At 42.4% G+C, this 14,259-nt stretch overlaps 1 protein-coding gene and 1 non-coding gene across 4 annotated transcripts in view; both read right to left on the bottom strand.

The window, feature by feature from the left end:
* The window catches only part of CCBE1 (collagen and calcium binding EGF domains 1), a 275,934-nt gene that overhangs the window by 82,376 nt on the left and 179,299 nt on the right, over window positions 1–14,259 (bottom strand). The gene's annotated exons all lie outside the window — the stretch shown is intronic.
* LOC119471302 lies at window positions 11,480–11,586 on the bottom strand. The gene has a single exon (XR_005200333.1). It is a non-coding gene; the product is annotated as a U6 spliceosomal RNA (small nuclear RNA).

Raw genomic sequence — 14,259 nt, forward strand, 5'->3', positions numbered from 1 at the left:
AAAAAAAAAAAAAGGAAAGAAACTTGTCTCATAGTGTTCTTGTAAACACATGAAGAGATAATTTATGTAAAATGATTTAGCACAGTGCACACACAGAGCTATACATATATATATATTTTTTGAGACAGGATCTCACTCTGTTTCCTAAGGCTGAAGTGCAGTAGGGCCATCATGGCTCACTGCAGCCTTGACGTCCTGGGATCATGCAATCCTCTTACCTCAGCCTCTCGAGTAGCTGGGACTATAGGCATATGCCACCACACCCAAGGCTCTTAATATAAACAATGAACAGCAAGGTCATGTAACTTTAATTCAGGGCCAATAAGTGAATGCCGTTTTTAACAGCATGCAGCCCAGAGATGAGCAGGTGGTTGCTGGGTTACACTGTATGATCCCTGCTCTCATTTACCTTGTCTCCTGAAAGACAACAGTTTTGCCTACTCATGCTAGATCTGAGAACAAGCAGAAATAAGCTTTGAGGCTACAGTTGTTTTCAACACCCAAATCTGGAATCAGTGCTTCTGTGGTCCTCAAACTCTAATGTCCTCAACAGACTGAGAAAGTGGCCACAGAAGTGAGTGGCTGCCATATTATTTCCATATTTATCAACATTGGTGGTTACTTCCTGGGCATTGCCTAACAAAGTTAAAAGCTAAAAAAAGGTCTATGTGAAAATGCAGATATGAATAAAAATCATATATATACAAATATATATATGCACAGTGGCTGCAATGGAGATAGCAATCTAGTACGATCAAGAATTTTAACAATACTGTCACTTAACAAAGCAAAACCCTGTAAATCACAATTTCATTTGTATTGTCGTGCATTCATAGATGCATGATAAATACTAAGAAAATGCTCACATTACTATTTTGAATGTAATACAAAGGGACAAAAAAGGAAAAACAAGAAACTTGGTCCTTAACTAGAAATCCTCACGGGCACACAATGAAACACAAATTTTGGACATATTTTGAATCTAGCACACGTCTTCAGTTGACAGTAGCACACCACATAAAAGACGAACTTCAGTGCCCAGTGGAAACAAGCCATATTCATACAGGAGGGAATTGGAAGACAACTATTTTGCGTGTGCACCGCGCTGACCTTGAAATACAGATGGCTTCTTCCCTTCAAAAAGTATTTTTAGACTGGGCTGATTTACTAAATGTCATTATCAATGAGCTGGGTGAGAAAAGGAGTTATTATTTAAGCAAGCCAACCTGTTTTCAAAGTGATGTAAGTGGGATGGTCTAAGAGGAAGGCCAGGAAGAAGAGTGACTGTGCATTCTGTTGTATAAGGATACCAGGCTGACAGAGGCAAGAAGCCAGCCAAAAATCATCAATGAACCCAAACACCAAGCTGCACTGGTGCTGGGGGCTCACATTGTGAAATAGGAGCCATCATCATGACAGATCCAAATACCTCCAACATGGGGGAGGCCAGCTGCAAAGGAAATGTCCTCTCCTTTGATTGTGAGAGACAAATCTAGCTGGGTATCTATTTTTCCTGCAAGCCCATCAATTCTTGCTGCCATGTGAATGGCAGAGAATGCTGGGGCCATTAGCTGTATTTTATCGTGCACATGAGTTTTGACAGAGGGAGTAGGGTGCTATGTTTATTAGGATTTATATGATATTGGCCATTCAGAACTCTGCCACCTCTACTGTTGATGTTACCGCAGCTCATTAATTGTGAGACATTAATTGTAACATGTACCATTAGTTTTTATAATACAAATAATTTTAAGTTGCCAATTAAACTTTCATACATTGCTTCATTACAACTAAAATTCTTCCATATTGACTAAAATACAGCTTTTTCTGGTTATTGTATATTACATGTATGCATAAAAATAGATTGGTTAAGATGGTCTTAAAATGTCTTTGCCTATGGAGTCTGATTCTCCTGAATCTCTTTTAACTATCATCAGCTTGTGTGCTTTATCACAAAACACTGTCCTTTATAACATCGGGAGCATCGGTGGTGCAGCGTTTTAAGAAGGAATCCATAAAGAGCCACTAGTCATTAGTACTAGACCCTTCAGCTGGCTCTGGAAGGACCTAGAGCCTAAGTCTGATGGCAGCCCTGAGAACGCTGAAGACATGGGATTCAGCACTCCCCCACTACCTTCTGGCTTTCAGGGATTGCAAGAGTCCTGTGTCTTCAGGATCTTCCGTCCAGCAGCTCAAACCCTGACTTCAAGTTTTGATGATGCTATGTTTGCTGTTTGTGTACTAGCAAGCACTGGCAACTATACCCTAACTGCGCCTAGCTACAGACAATAAATACACATTTCAACTTCGGAGATATAAAGATACACAAGATAACACTTATCATTGATGGCATTGAATAGAATGATAAATATGTTCCAGTTCTAGAGAAACTGACATTTTCAGAGTCCCTGAAGGGCCCTTGCCCACATCACACTTTATAACCTCTTGCTCCATCATCAGTGAACACCAGCCTTGAAGAGATCCATTTACAGTTGGGCTGAGCCAATCAAATTTGCTTAGGAAGCTTGAAAGTTATTTTATGAATATACAGCAGATGTACATGTTTTCATACATTCATATTATGTGTAAAGATTAATTACATGTGAAATGTAATGTGGCACTAAACCCATCACATCAAAAAAAAAAAAAAAAAAAAGCTTCTGCCAAAAATTAAGATATTTAATAAAAGCAATTCTCCTTGAAAAAAAAAAAAGATTTTATCTGGGTAACTGAGATATCCATCACCTTAAACATTTATCTTTCCACAAGGAACATTCAAATCATTCTGTTCTAGCTGCTTTCAAATGCACAATTAATTATGGCTAATTATAGTCACCCTGCTGTACTGTCAAACATTAGATCTTATTTCTTTTGACTGCATATTTGTAACCATTAACCAACCTCTCTTCATAAGTGATCGATGTCATCAGTTGGCTGTTGTGAGCACAGCTCTACTGACTCTACAGCTGATGTAGCCATTTGAGGGAACCCACGTAAGTTGAAAAGCACAGGAAAATGATCAAAAAGAGGCAAAATGGAACTGACTCAGAGAATACGTCAAGAGACAGAACAGGCATTTCATAAGACAGAGAAAATGACCCTAGCCTTTGATTTCCAATTCTTGCTCACATGAGGCTCATGTAGCCTTTATTTTTCGTTTTTGGACTTAATAGTTCCTCTGTAGCCGTGTAATAAATCTTCATTTTCACCTGAGGTAGTCCACATAGGTTTTTTCTAGCAATCATAAGAGCTACAGTAGCAGTGTGATATGGAAGGCGGGAAGGGAAGTGCTGGGAAGAGATGGGTGTGGTCCCTTTAAATGATAGGGAGGAGGGGGAAGGGAAGTACTGGATAGAAAAGGGTGTGGTCACTGGCTAGGGCTCCACCCCTGTGCCTGTGCCCAGGGACCTTGGTGAGGACAGGCATTTTTGTTTCCTGCCCAAATGTCACATTTTCCAAGACCACCCTGACCAGTCACACCCCCATCTTGTGCCTATAAAAACTCCTGAGACCCTAGCAGGCAGACACACGAATGGCTGGACATTGAGAAGACACTGAGGGGAGCAACTGGAGGCAGAGCACACCAGCAGATGCCAGCAGGCCATCCACCGGAGGAAGGAGGCAGTTTGACCAGGGCAGTTGGTGGAGAGCCCAGGCTACTGAGTGACCCAATTCCAGGAGAAAACCTTCCCTCTCTATCCCCTTCTGGCTTCCCCCATCTGCTGAGAGTTATCTCTACTCAGTAAAACCTTGCACTCGTTCTCCAAGCCCAGGTGTGATCCGATTCTCCCAGTACACCAAGGCAAGAACCCTGGATACAGAAAGCCCTCTGTCCTTGTGACAAAGCAGAGGGTCTAATTGAGCTGGTTAACACAAACCGCCTATAGATGGCACAGCTAGAAGAGCACCCGATAGCACATGCCCACTGGGGCTTTGGGAGCTGTAAACATTCACCCCAGACACTTCTATGGGGTCGGAGCTCCACAACCTGCCCATCTGTATGCTCCCCTAGAGATGTGAGCGGGGGGCACTGAAGCAGTGAGCTGAAGTGAGCCATATTGCCTTCTGCTTGCTCTGCAAGGGGGACAAGGGAACCTTTCTCATTTCAGCGGGAGTTAGAAACCCCACCGCCCTCAACTCATGCATTAGAGGAACAGAATTAAAGAACGTACTGGTCCCGTGCCATTCCCTGTATGACAGGCAGAGGGGCATCAAGTGCTGAGCGCCTTCCTGTGGTGCTGGCAGGCCCAGGGCAGGAAGGATCCCATAGTGGGCGGCTCCACTCTCAGGGACTTTCTCAGGGTCCTGCTCTCAGCAAGAGCACACCATCTGCTAGACAGAGCTGGCTGGCTGTTGATGAGTAAAGGAGTATTACTGAGAGATGTGTTTAGGGAACAAACTCCTTGGTAAGACAAAGAGCAGGCCCACAGCTCTCATTGGTAGGGTGAAGAGGTGGGAACACCAGCACCCCTTTCCTCTTCCGTCCCACCCAGAACCGGTCCTACATCCACAGCCTGAGAAACCTGGGCAGGAGACATCAGAGCACCTCCGCGACAGGAGGAGGAAGAAGGAAATGAGACTTACTTCCTTGGAGGATGTGCAGTTTTCTTCAACCAGGGGATGAGGTTTGTCCATTTAAGAAAACTGAAAGAGCCCAGGAGCAGTGGCTCACGCCTGTAATCCCAGCAGTTTGGGAGGCCGAGGTGGGTGGATCACTTGAGGTCAGGAGATCAAGACCAGCCCGGCCAACAAGGCAAAACCTATCTCCACTAAAAATACAAAAGTCAGCTCAGTGTGGTGGCGGGCACCTGTAATCCCAGCTACTTGGGAGGCTGAGGCATGAATCGCTTGAACCTGAGAAGTTGCAGTGAGCAGAGATCGTGCCACTGCACTACAGCCTGGGTGATAGAGAGAGACTCTGTCTCAAAAAAAAACCAAAAAAACAAAAAAAAAAAAAAGAAGGAAAATTGAAAGAGGGCATAGGTGTAGGTGTTGGGGAGAATTAGTGGGAAGGCCATCCAGGCCCCAAGGGAGGGACACGTCCAGGTACTGAGGTGTCTCTCCTGTCTGGCTGTCCAGGAAAGGACCCTTTTCAACTGTATGCTTCCTTCTTGGCAATTTCTTTCTGACACCACAGTCAGGTAAATCTAGCAGCAGGTGGCAGGACAGGTGGCCAGCTCCAAGTTCCACCAAGGAAGACGGGAGTGATTTGCTGGGTGGGAACATTTGGTGGCAGAGACAACCCGTGAGGTGTCTGGAGGTGACAGAGAAGATAGCCTCTGGCTATCCTGAAAATTGGACACGGCTACATTTTAGAGAAAATGGGGTCAGGTCTGGCAATGGTAATGTTAGAGGGTCTATCTTAAGTAGTGGTTTGTAACTCATATTAGAGATATGGAAATAGGGGCTCAGTGATGGAATTTAGACTCATGTCTGACTGGCTCCAAGCCTGTGCTCCTGCGATGCCACACTGTCTCTCAGGAAGCGGAGGGAAGACCCCCTATGCCACACTTGGGCCACCGTGGGCTAGCTACTGGGGAACAGGGGGCTTGCACAGCTCTGCTGATACACACTCAGCCTGCAGGGACCCCAGTAGCCATGAGGAGAATAGCAGTATCACCACCGTCTCGCGTAGGGCCACGCCTTTATGATCCTTTCCAGTGAACTCTCATACACACCACATCATGTGCCTAGCACAAATGCGTAAAATTAGTTCCGAAGTCCTTCAAGGGAGGGACCAATTCTGCATCTTTCACACGGCAACATTTAGATGACAAAGCTTTATCCCAAACAATTATGGATCCCATGTTACAGATATGAAAATTTAGGCTCAGAGATGCCGGACCTGAATCTTTTATAGTACCCAGTACGCTGATGCTAAACAACACAGCTCACAGTGGCATTTAATAAGTGCTGACTGCCATGCCTGGACTCTTGGGAGCTCCCCTGACACAGCTCCTCCATCGACACGTGGCCGTCCCAGTGAGTCGTCTTGAGAACGGCTGTCACTCTGCTTTGATCTGGCACTTTGTTTCCCTGCAGTTCAGCCTTCGAAGCAGCCAACACCAGCAACCTCGCAAGCTAGTCTGACTTGGAAAGCCACCCTGACATTCTCATCTGGTTCGGACTCCAAGGTTGGAGCCCTGTGCGTGTGAGAGTAGCTGCTGGCGGGGGTTTTGTTTTCTATGGAATACAGACTTCCCTTGGGGAATTCAGGCATGCTTTTTTTTTTTTTTTTTTCTTTTTTTTAAAAAAAAAAAAAAAAAAAAAAGAGGCTACAATTCTAATCTAAGTGGCATCTGGTGACTTGACAGAGAAAACACTTCATCCTCACCCCAGAGTACCCTTTGCCATGACACAAAATGCCTTTGGGTTTTCATCACTAAAACATCAAAGAGAAGTCACCAGTTTTAGCAGACACATTTTAAGTTTTTTTGGCCATGATTCCTTAGGTTTTTCGGTGGTCATCAATAAACCTATAATTTCGATTTCTGACTCTCCTGATCTTAGCACAATTTGCGCCCAGAATTACAATAAGCCAAGGGGCCAGGTTCCGACACACATGGTTTTACTTTCACGTTTGCAAAGCTGAGAAGCAGGAAGCCCTGATGTTTATTTTACTTTTTAGATTTATGCATGTTTAGCTATCTCCAAAGATGATATAAGGTCATGTAAAGTAATACCTAAAACACAAGGGAACAGAGGTAAGCAGTGCAGAGGTGCACCGAAAAAGAAGGGCAGGAACAAAGAGCAGAACTAGAATGAGGCCCACAGTGGAAAATGTGCCTCTGCCTCTCACGTTTCCTAGCTGCCATTGTAGCTACACGAATAACAGCCTTGCTTTATTTGAAGACCAATTGTTCAGGCAGAAATACGAGTCTTAAAAAGATCAACTATTTAGTAAATGCCTCCTGTGTGCCAGGCATGTACTAAGCACTGTCTCTACATTCATGAGGAGGGCCCCTTTTCCTAAGCATGGCCTTGAGCTGCAATGTGGCCATACATGGTGTCATTTCCAAATCTGGATTACTGAGATTCTCCTCTGCTCGTGTCTTCTCAGAGTTACTATGTTTCAAGTTTCTGAGTCCGGAAAGCCATGATGTTCTGAGTCTATCTCTGAGCAGTAGTGCACCTGGATTGCCACTACAAGTCCAAAGTAATCCTTAAGTTTGATGAAAATTAAGTAGTAAGAAAAATTATTTGGGGGGAATAAACAGTACCTTAAAAGCTCCGCGGGCTCTATGTTGCTCCTGTCTAACTCTCATAAAGTCATCTTTATAGGGAGGCAGGAGAGGAGACAGGCTACCTTGGTCCAAATCCTGCCTCTGCCACTTTCCAGCTATGACTTTGAGAAGTCAATCTCCCTGAACCTCAGTTTTCTTATCTGCAAAATGGGCATAGTAAGAGGATCTACTTAACAGGTTCGAGAGGACAAAGGGAGTAATCCAAGCTGAAGAATGATGCTTGCCCTATCTTAATGCTCAAGAAACATTTGTGCTTTTACTTTTACTTTTTTTTTTTTTTTTTTTTTTTTTTTTTGAGATGGAGTCTTGCTCTGTCTCCTAGGCTAGAGTACAGTAGTGCAATCTCAGCTCATTGAAACCTCTGCCTCCTGGGTTCAAGCAATTCTCATGCTTCAGCTTTCAGAGTAGCTGGGATTATAGGTGCATGCCACCAGGCCCAACTAATTTTTGTATTTTTAGTAGAGATAGGGTTTTGCCATGTTGACCAGTCTGGTCTTGAACTCCTGATCTCAAGTGATCACCCACCTCAGCCTCCCAAAGTGCTTGCATTACAGGCTTTTTTTTCTTATCAACTCTGCAGAGCACAATTGTCCTTATACATAGATATCATGATGGCAAGGAAAGGGGACAAAGACATAGGTTTTCCTCTTCAAAAAGACCTCTACTTTTCCTTCCTTGCTAGGAATGCAAGTATCTGCAAGTCTTCATTAAGGCTGGGGGATAAGAAAGAGCCAGTGAAGATGAGAAGGGCCAGCAAACATGTCAAGTGGCCGATAGTGGCTGCCAGTGTTTGTTGTTGCAACAGTACCTCCTGGATGGACGTGAGTCATTAACATTCCACTGATAGGGACAAAACAATCTGTGCTGAAAAGGAGAGCCCAGGGGGCCACTGCAGTTTATCTTTGTTTACCTCCTGTTATGACTCATCTTCAGGGTCTGTTTCTCTTCTTAGGAGATGATTTGGCTCATTACCACAGACCTTCCTGGCTTGCTAACCACGTTTCTATTTAATTGGTTTTTACATCATGACCTAGTTCCTAAGACTCCAGACTCTTGGAAGGCACAATGTGGAGGAGTGTAAGATCACCTGTAGGGCAGCCAGAGCATCACAGCTAACCCTGAGGACACACTGGTGACTATCTGCACGCTGTCCACACCACTCTACGTTAGGAGAGAACCATTGTCCAAACTCAACCTTCCACTCTGGTCTTCCTTGGAAAGCACCATGTGACCTTCTTACTTATCACTATCTCAAGTTCAGGTTGTCTTGAAATAAACCTAATACTGATTAAGCTTCCCAGGGCCAGCCAGATCACTTGTACATCACTTCTTTTTCTTTGCAGTTTCCCTTCAACTACACAAGATAGAAGCATGGAAGCTAAGAATGTGCACAGCAGGTGGGACAGGTCATTGGAAGTGGGATTCTAGTACTACACGAATTATGTTTGACTTCTGTGCTTCTGTTTTCTCATTTTTGAAAAATGGGAGTAGGCAAGATTGCTAAAGCCCTTTTGAGCAAAATAAGCTAACAACAGGGCATCAAACTGGCTTTTATTGATTCACCCATGAACAAATTCTACATTTACCCTGCTGCTATTTGTAAGAAATTCTGAGCATTTGGCATTCTTAGAATATTCTATTTAGCTGCCTTGGGGTTCAAGTTCCCTTTAACTGGGGGAGAAGAACTTTTCACCTGTTTCTGTATGCTCACAAGGATAAGCCTCCAGGATGGCAATTTTGGCTCTGTTTCAGATAAAAATTCATTTATTAACATACAAATGATATCATGTCATAAAGGCACTACATATAATATACATACACCCTAACCCAGAGCTTGCTGATTCCCCATCATTCACAACACTATCTTGCTTTCATCTGTCAGCATCACTGGGCCCCAAGTCCTCTGGTCATATGGAAGGCACAATTTAAGCCTAACAGTGTCTGAATTGGTTTGGTGAAGCCACCAGTCAGTTCTATCCCTTTCTTCCTAGACTTATTTATAAGCTCCCCTTAAAAACCAGATGCCACTAGCAGTGAGGATGCAAAGCTTCAAGTTCTCAGAGTGCCAAGTTTCTCCACTGGCCATTAGCAGCTAGGCTGGACGGGGGTTCACAGCCACTACTCCTGAAAGTCACACTCCTTGAGTTTGGAAGAGATAACGAACATTTTCCTGACCATTCAACAAACATGGTCAAGGGGGTTGGGGATTCCCAAGAGCAAAAGAGGAATCTGTCACAAGATTAGCATGTCCAGAATTGTTGGGCACAGGGGTGTACTGCCTCCTGTGTCACTGTCCGTGGTTCTGAACCCAGCTGGGTAAGTCTCTGGAAAGTTGGGGGCGGAGGAAACTTGCACCTATTACTAGGCCCTTGATAAGTGTTCTGAGAAAGGAGGAGATGATACACTGTGGGCTGGGGCATAAAACAGTGTTCCTCATCACTTTGTTTCCACCCCTATAGCAGGCACAGTATTCAGTCAGTTTTTACACACGTTTTTGACGTCAAGGTAATGATTAAGATAACAAACCTGGTTGGGCGCAGTGGCTCACTCCTGTAATCCCAGCACTTTGGGAGGCTAGGGCTGGCAGATCACATGAAGTCAGGAGTTCAAGACCATCCTGGCCAACATGGTGAACTCGTCTCTACTAAAAATACAAAAATTAGCCAGGTGTGGTGGCACGCACCTTTAATCCCAGCACCTGTAATCAGGAGGCTACAGCAGAAGGATCGCTTGAACTTGGGAGATGGAGGTTGTAGAAAGCCAAAAACAAATCATCCATAAAATAACTATAAACAGAATTCTAAATCCCTTGTTTGTTAATGGGTCTTCTCTTGCCATCATATTCACTTCTGTCTTCAGCTGTAACTCATGTTGATTCAAGACCGTATATTAAACTTGGCTGTTTTCTAATCAGTAGGCTGATCAGGAATTGGTAGCTCCCCTTAAAATGGCACAGAACAGTACGTGTGACACGTGGATGGAGTGGACATTAAGTTACAGGGAGATGCTTGCAGCAGACACCATTGGGGACCCACCCACATTCCATCTGCCCTCACCCTTTCCATGTTTGTGGACTCAACTGCCCACAGCTGGCCTCTGCATCACTTTGCCTGCAGGCTTTCTCAGGCTACCAGAGCCTGCACCCTCGCTGGCAGCCTAAACTGAGAAAGAGGAAAGTGCCTGGGAACTAACACCTCCCTGGGAACAGCCCTCAACCAATGACTGACAGCTCTCTTGCCCCAGGCTCTAATTTTATATGATTCCCAGAGGTCCCAGCTGGATTAAGCTGCAGTAACCCACAGAAGTAACTCGCTTTTAACCACTCTACTGGCTGACTTCCCTGCCCTGTCTTCCTTTCCCCCAAGTGCTCCTTGGGATGGCCTCCCAAATAAACTTCATGAACTTAAGTCCTTGTCTCAGGGTGGCTTCCGGGGAAACCCAAACTAAAACCCACCACCGAGTACACCCATATTAAAAGACAGCTCTCAGAGCAGGCCAGTGGCAGACAAACTGGGACTAGGCAGGCTGATTCCTGGGTCTCAACTGTGGTCCAGCTTTTTAGCCCCTCCACTAGGAATTTCACCACAGATCAAAACAAGTTCTAAGGTCCCTGGACTGACTTGGAAAGGAGCAGTGCTAAGAAGAATAAAATAAAAGATGGGGAGAAAATATTTAGATACTATGAGGCGGCACACTAATATCACACTAAATATGAGAATGCTTGAGCCCCTGGATGCCATGTTATATCTAACAGAAACTCTGAATGAGCTAGAAAACTGTATCCTGCCACAGATATATGGTTTTCTACAGTCTTTGTTTTAAAACTTTTTTTTTTAAAGCACTCATTTGCTTGTAGAATTGTTAGAAAGGTATGAAAGGACCTCTATTCTTTGACAGATAGATTGAAAAATTTTCTCTTGTTTTATAGGTTGCCTGTTCACTCTGAAGATAGTTTCTTTTGCTGTGCAGAGCTCTTCAGTTTAATTAGATCTCATTTCTCTATTTTGGCTTTTGTTGCCATTGCTTTTGGTGCTTTAGTCATGAAGTCTCTGCCCCTGCCTATGTCCTGAATGGTGTTGTCTAGGTTTTCTTCTAGGGTTTTTATGGTTTTAGGTCTTATGTTTAAGTCTTTAATCCATCTTGAGTTAACTTTTGTATAAGGTGTAAGGAAGGGGTCCAGTTTCAGTTTTCTGCATATGGTTAGCCAGTTTTCCCAACACAATTTCTTTTTTTTTTTTTTTATGGAACGCTTCACGAATTTGCATGTCATCCTTGCGCAGAGGCCGTGCTAATCTTCTCTGTATCGTTCCAATTTTAGTATATGTGCTGCTGAAGCGAGCACCACAATTTCTCAAATAGAGAATCCTTTCCCCATTACTTGTTTTTGTCAGGTTTGCCAAAGATCAGATGATTGTAGATGTGTGGTGTTATTTCTGAGGCCTCTGTTCTGTTCTACTGATCTATATATCTGTTTTGGTACCAGTACCATGCTGTTTTTGTTACTTTAGCCTTGTAGTATAGTTTGAAGACAGGTAGCATGATACTTCCGGCTTTTTTTTTGTTTTTTGTTTTTTTGCTTAGGATTGTCTTGGCTATATGGGCTCTTTTTTGGTTCCATATGAATTTTAAAGTAGTTTTTTCTAATTCTGTGAAGAAAGTCAGTGGTATTTTCATGGGCATAGCATTGAATCTATAAATTGCTTTGGGCAGTATGGCCATTTTCATGATACTGATTATTCATATTAATGAGGATGGAATGTTTTTCCATTTCTTTGTATCTTCTCTTATTTCCTTATGTCTTCTCTTATTTCCTTAAGCAGTGGTTTGTAGTTCCTGAAGAGGTCCTTTGCATCCCTTGGTCCATCAACAGGGAGAAATTCTTGGGTTAAACTGAATTCAGCACAGGCTATGTTTATCTCCTTGATTTGACAAGGAAGCAATGGTAGTTTTTAAGAGAAAACATCTGTTCAGATGTTTGCTAAGTGACTTCTTGCATGGTAGCTTTTCAAATGAACGTCAAGGTATGCATATAGAAAAAGTGTTGCAATTTTACATGCTCGTGCACATGTGCACGCACACACACATACACACATGCACGCTAATTAGCTGACAAAACGTACAGAAGGCAACAAATCTGACTCTTAGATTTAGAATATCTAAAGTCATGTTTCCTGACAGTATATCATCCATTTGAGCCATGTATATCCAATTTCCATAATGATTTTGAGTTGAGCTGAATATGGCTGATTGCCAAAATGAGCATCGTTTTCTTCTCTGAAACAAGTTCTTTCAAAATCTTATGATCCTGACAAACTAAACATAGACACAAATTAGCCCAATTTGGCATAATGCCTCCTAACTGAAGCAGTGAATGTAATTGGGTGCTGTGTTGACATAGGGATTTTTAAAATGTTAATAGATTTTTGTTGATTTTCATCAATCACAAAATGACTGTAGAGCTATTTGCTGGAATGGTATTATCTAAACGCTGAACTTCTCCAGTTACTAAAGCCGTTTGCCCTCATCCCTCAGCCAGAAGTGCAGATTTTACTGTCCTAAGTGAAATCATGAACCCTCACTGCCAATAACCTCCTGTACATTTGCATTCAAATATTGCTTTAACAGTTGAGATGACTATTTTAAGCAAACAAGAATTTTTATAAAGTTGGAAATTAAGAGCCAAATTCTAAAAAGCATTACACCCATAAAAATCCCCCAACTCTGACATGGAGACATATCAAAACAAATTTTGGATTTATTTCATGATTTCAACACAACTGTGTTGTCAGTACAGACTTCCCTGGTTCTTGGTTGTGATGACAATGAAGAAACGTATCCATGAGTTACGTGGACTGCAGATGAGTCTGGACTGAACACATCCTTTATTTTTTTCTTTTTTCCGGAAGGATTTCCAGAAACACGGAGAAGTCAGCAGAGAATTCCAGAAGGACTCTGGGAAAATACATGGCCTCTGTAGTCAGCAGCAGACCCAAGGCCTCTTCTGTGAAGTCTGTTTCCAGTTTCCACCCACACATCTCTGGATACTCCTGCCAGCCATTGATTTTCCTTCTGTGTTTACCTCGTTCGAGGCTCAGGTGAAAAACCAGATGACTTAAAAAGGAATCAGATACCGCCATTGGCCTTTTCTCACAAGCCAAAACATCACGTCATTTGATCTGTTTTTGTTTGCTTTTTAACATGGAGAAAATGTTACAGGAAACCTGCAGCCTGCATAGAATGGAAAACTTGTGAGAAATTCTACTTTACACAGAAATTCATTGAACTTGGTGAACATTGACAAAAATTACCTTAGTCATACATATTTTCTAAATAATAAACTACACTAAGCTTAGGTAAGTTTGGGAAATGTAAAGCATGAATAAATGATATACATTCCTTAATCCTACTTCTCATATACACGGTTTACATTTTATTGTATAATGCCTATACACAATAAACAAAATCCGGGCTGTATTCTCCATACTACTTTATTCCTGGCTTTCATTCGAATTATAAATATTTTCTATTAAATATTTTGTGAACACATGATATGGGCTACATTATATTCTATCTGAAGAATAAACCATGACTTTTCTTTTATTGTGCATTTGTATAATCTAAAGTTCTATGTTAATACATATAATCCTTTAATGGACATTGTTTACGTGAATCTTGGTAATTTCCTTAGTATATATCATAAGTTCTCACTTCATATTGTTGATAGGTTCTTGGAAATGACAACATTAAGTGAAATAATGTAAATGAAACTAATTTTACTACAGGCTAATTGACATAAACAAGAGTTAAGTTCCTATGGCATATTTCTAGTCACAAAAACATCCAACTTCAAAATAAAGACCCGAAATACTTCTAACATTAAACATTGAAATAAACGTCAGCCATGTAAACATTTAAGAAAAGTTAATAAAAACAAGTAGGATAATCAGGTACACAATTATTGGAAAATTAGTGAGTGACTGGGGTCATAGTTGTAGGGGGTTAAATCAAGGAATAA

This window comes from Cebus imitator, unplaced genomic scaffold (assembly GCF_001604975.1).
Source record: "Cebus imitator isolate Cc_AM_T3 unplaced genomic scaffold, Cebus_imitator-1.0 Scaffold55, whole genome shotgun sequence".
NCBI lineage: Eukaryota > Metazoa > Chordata > Mammalia > Primates > Cebidae > Cebus > Cebus imitator.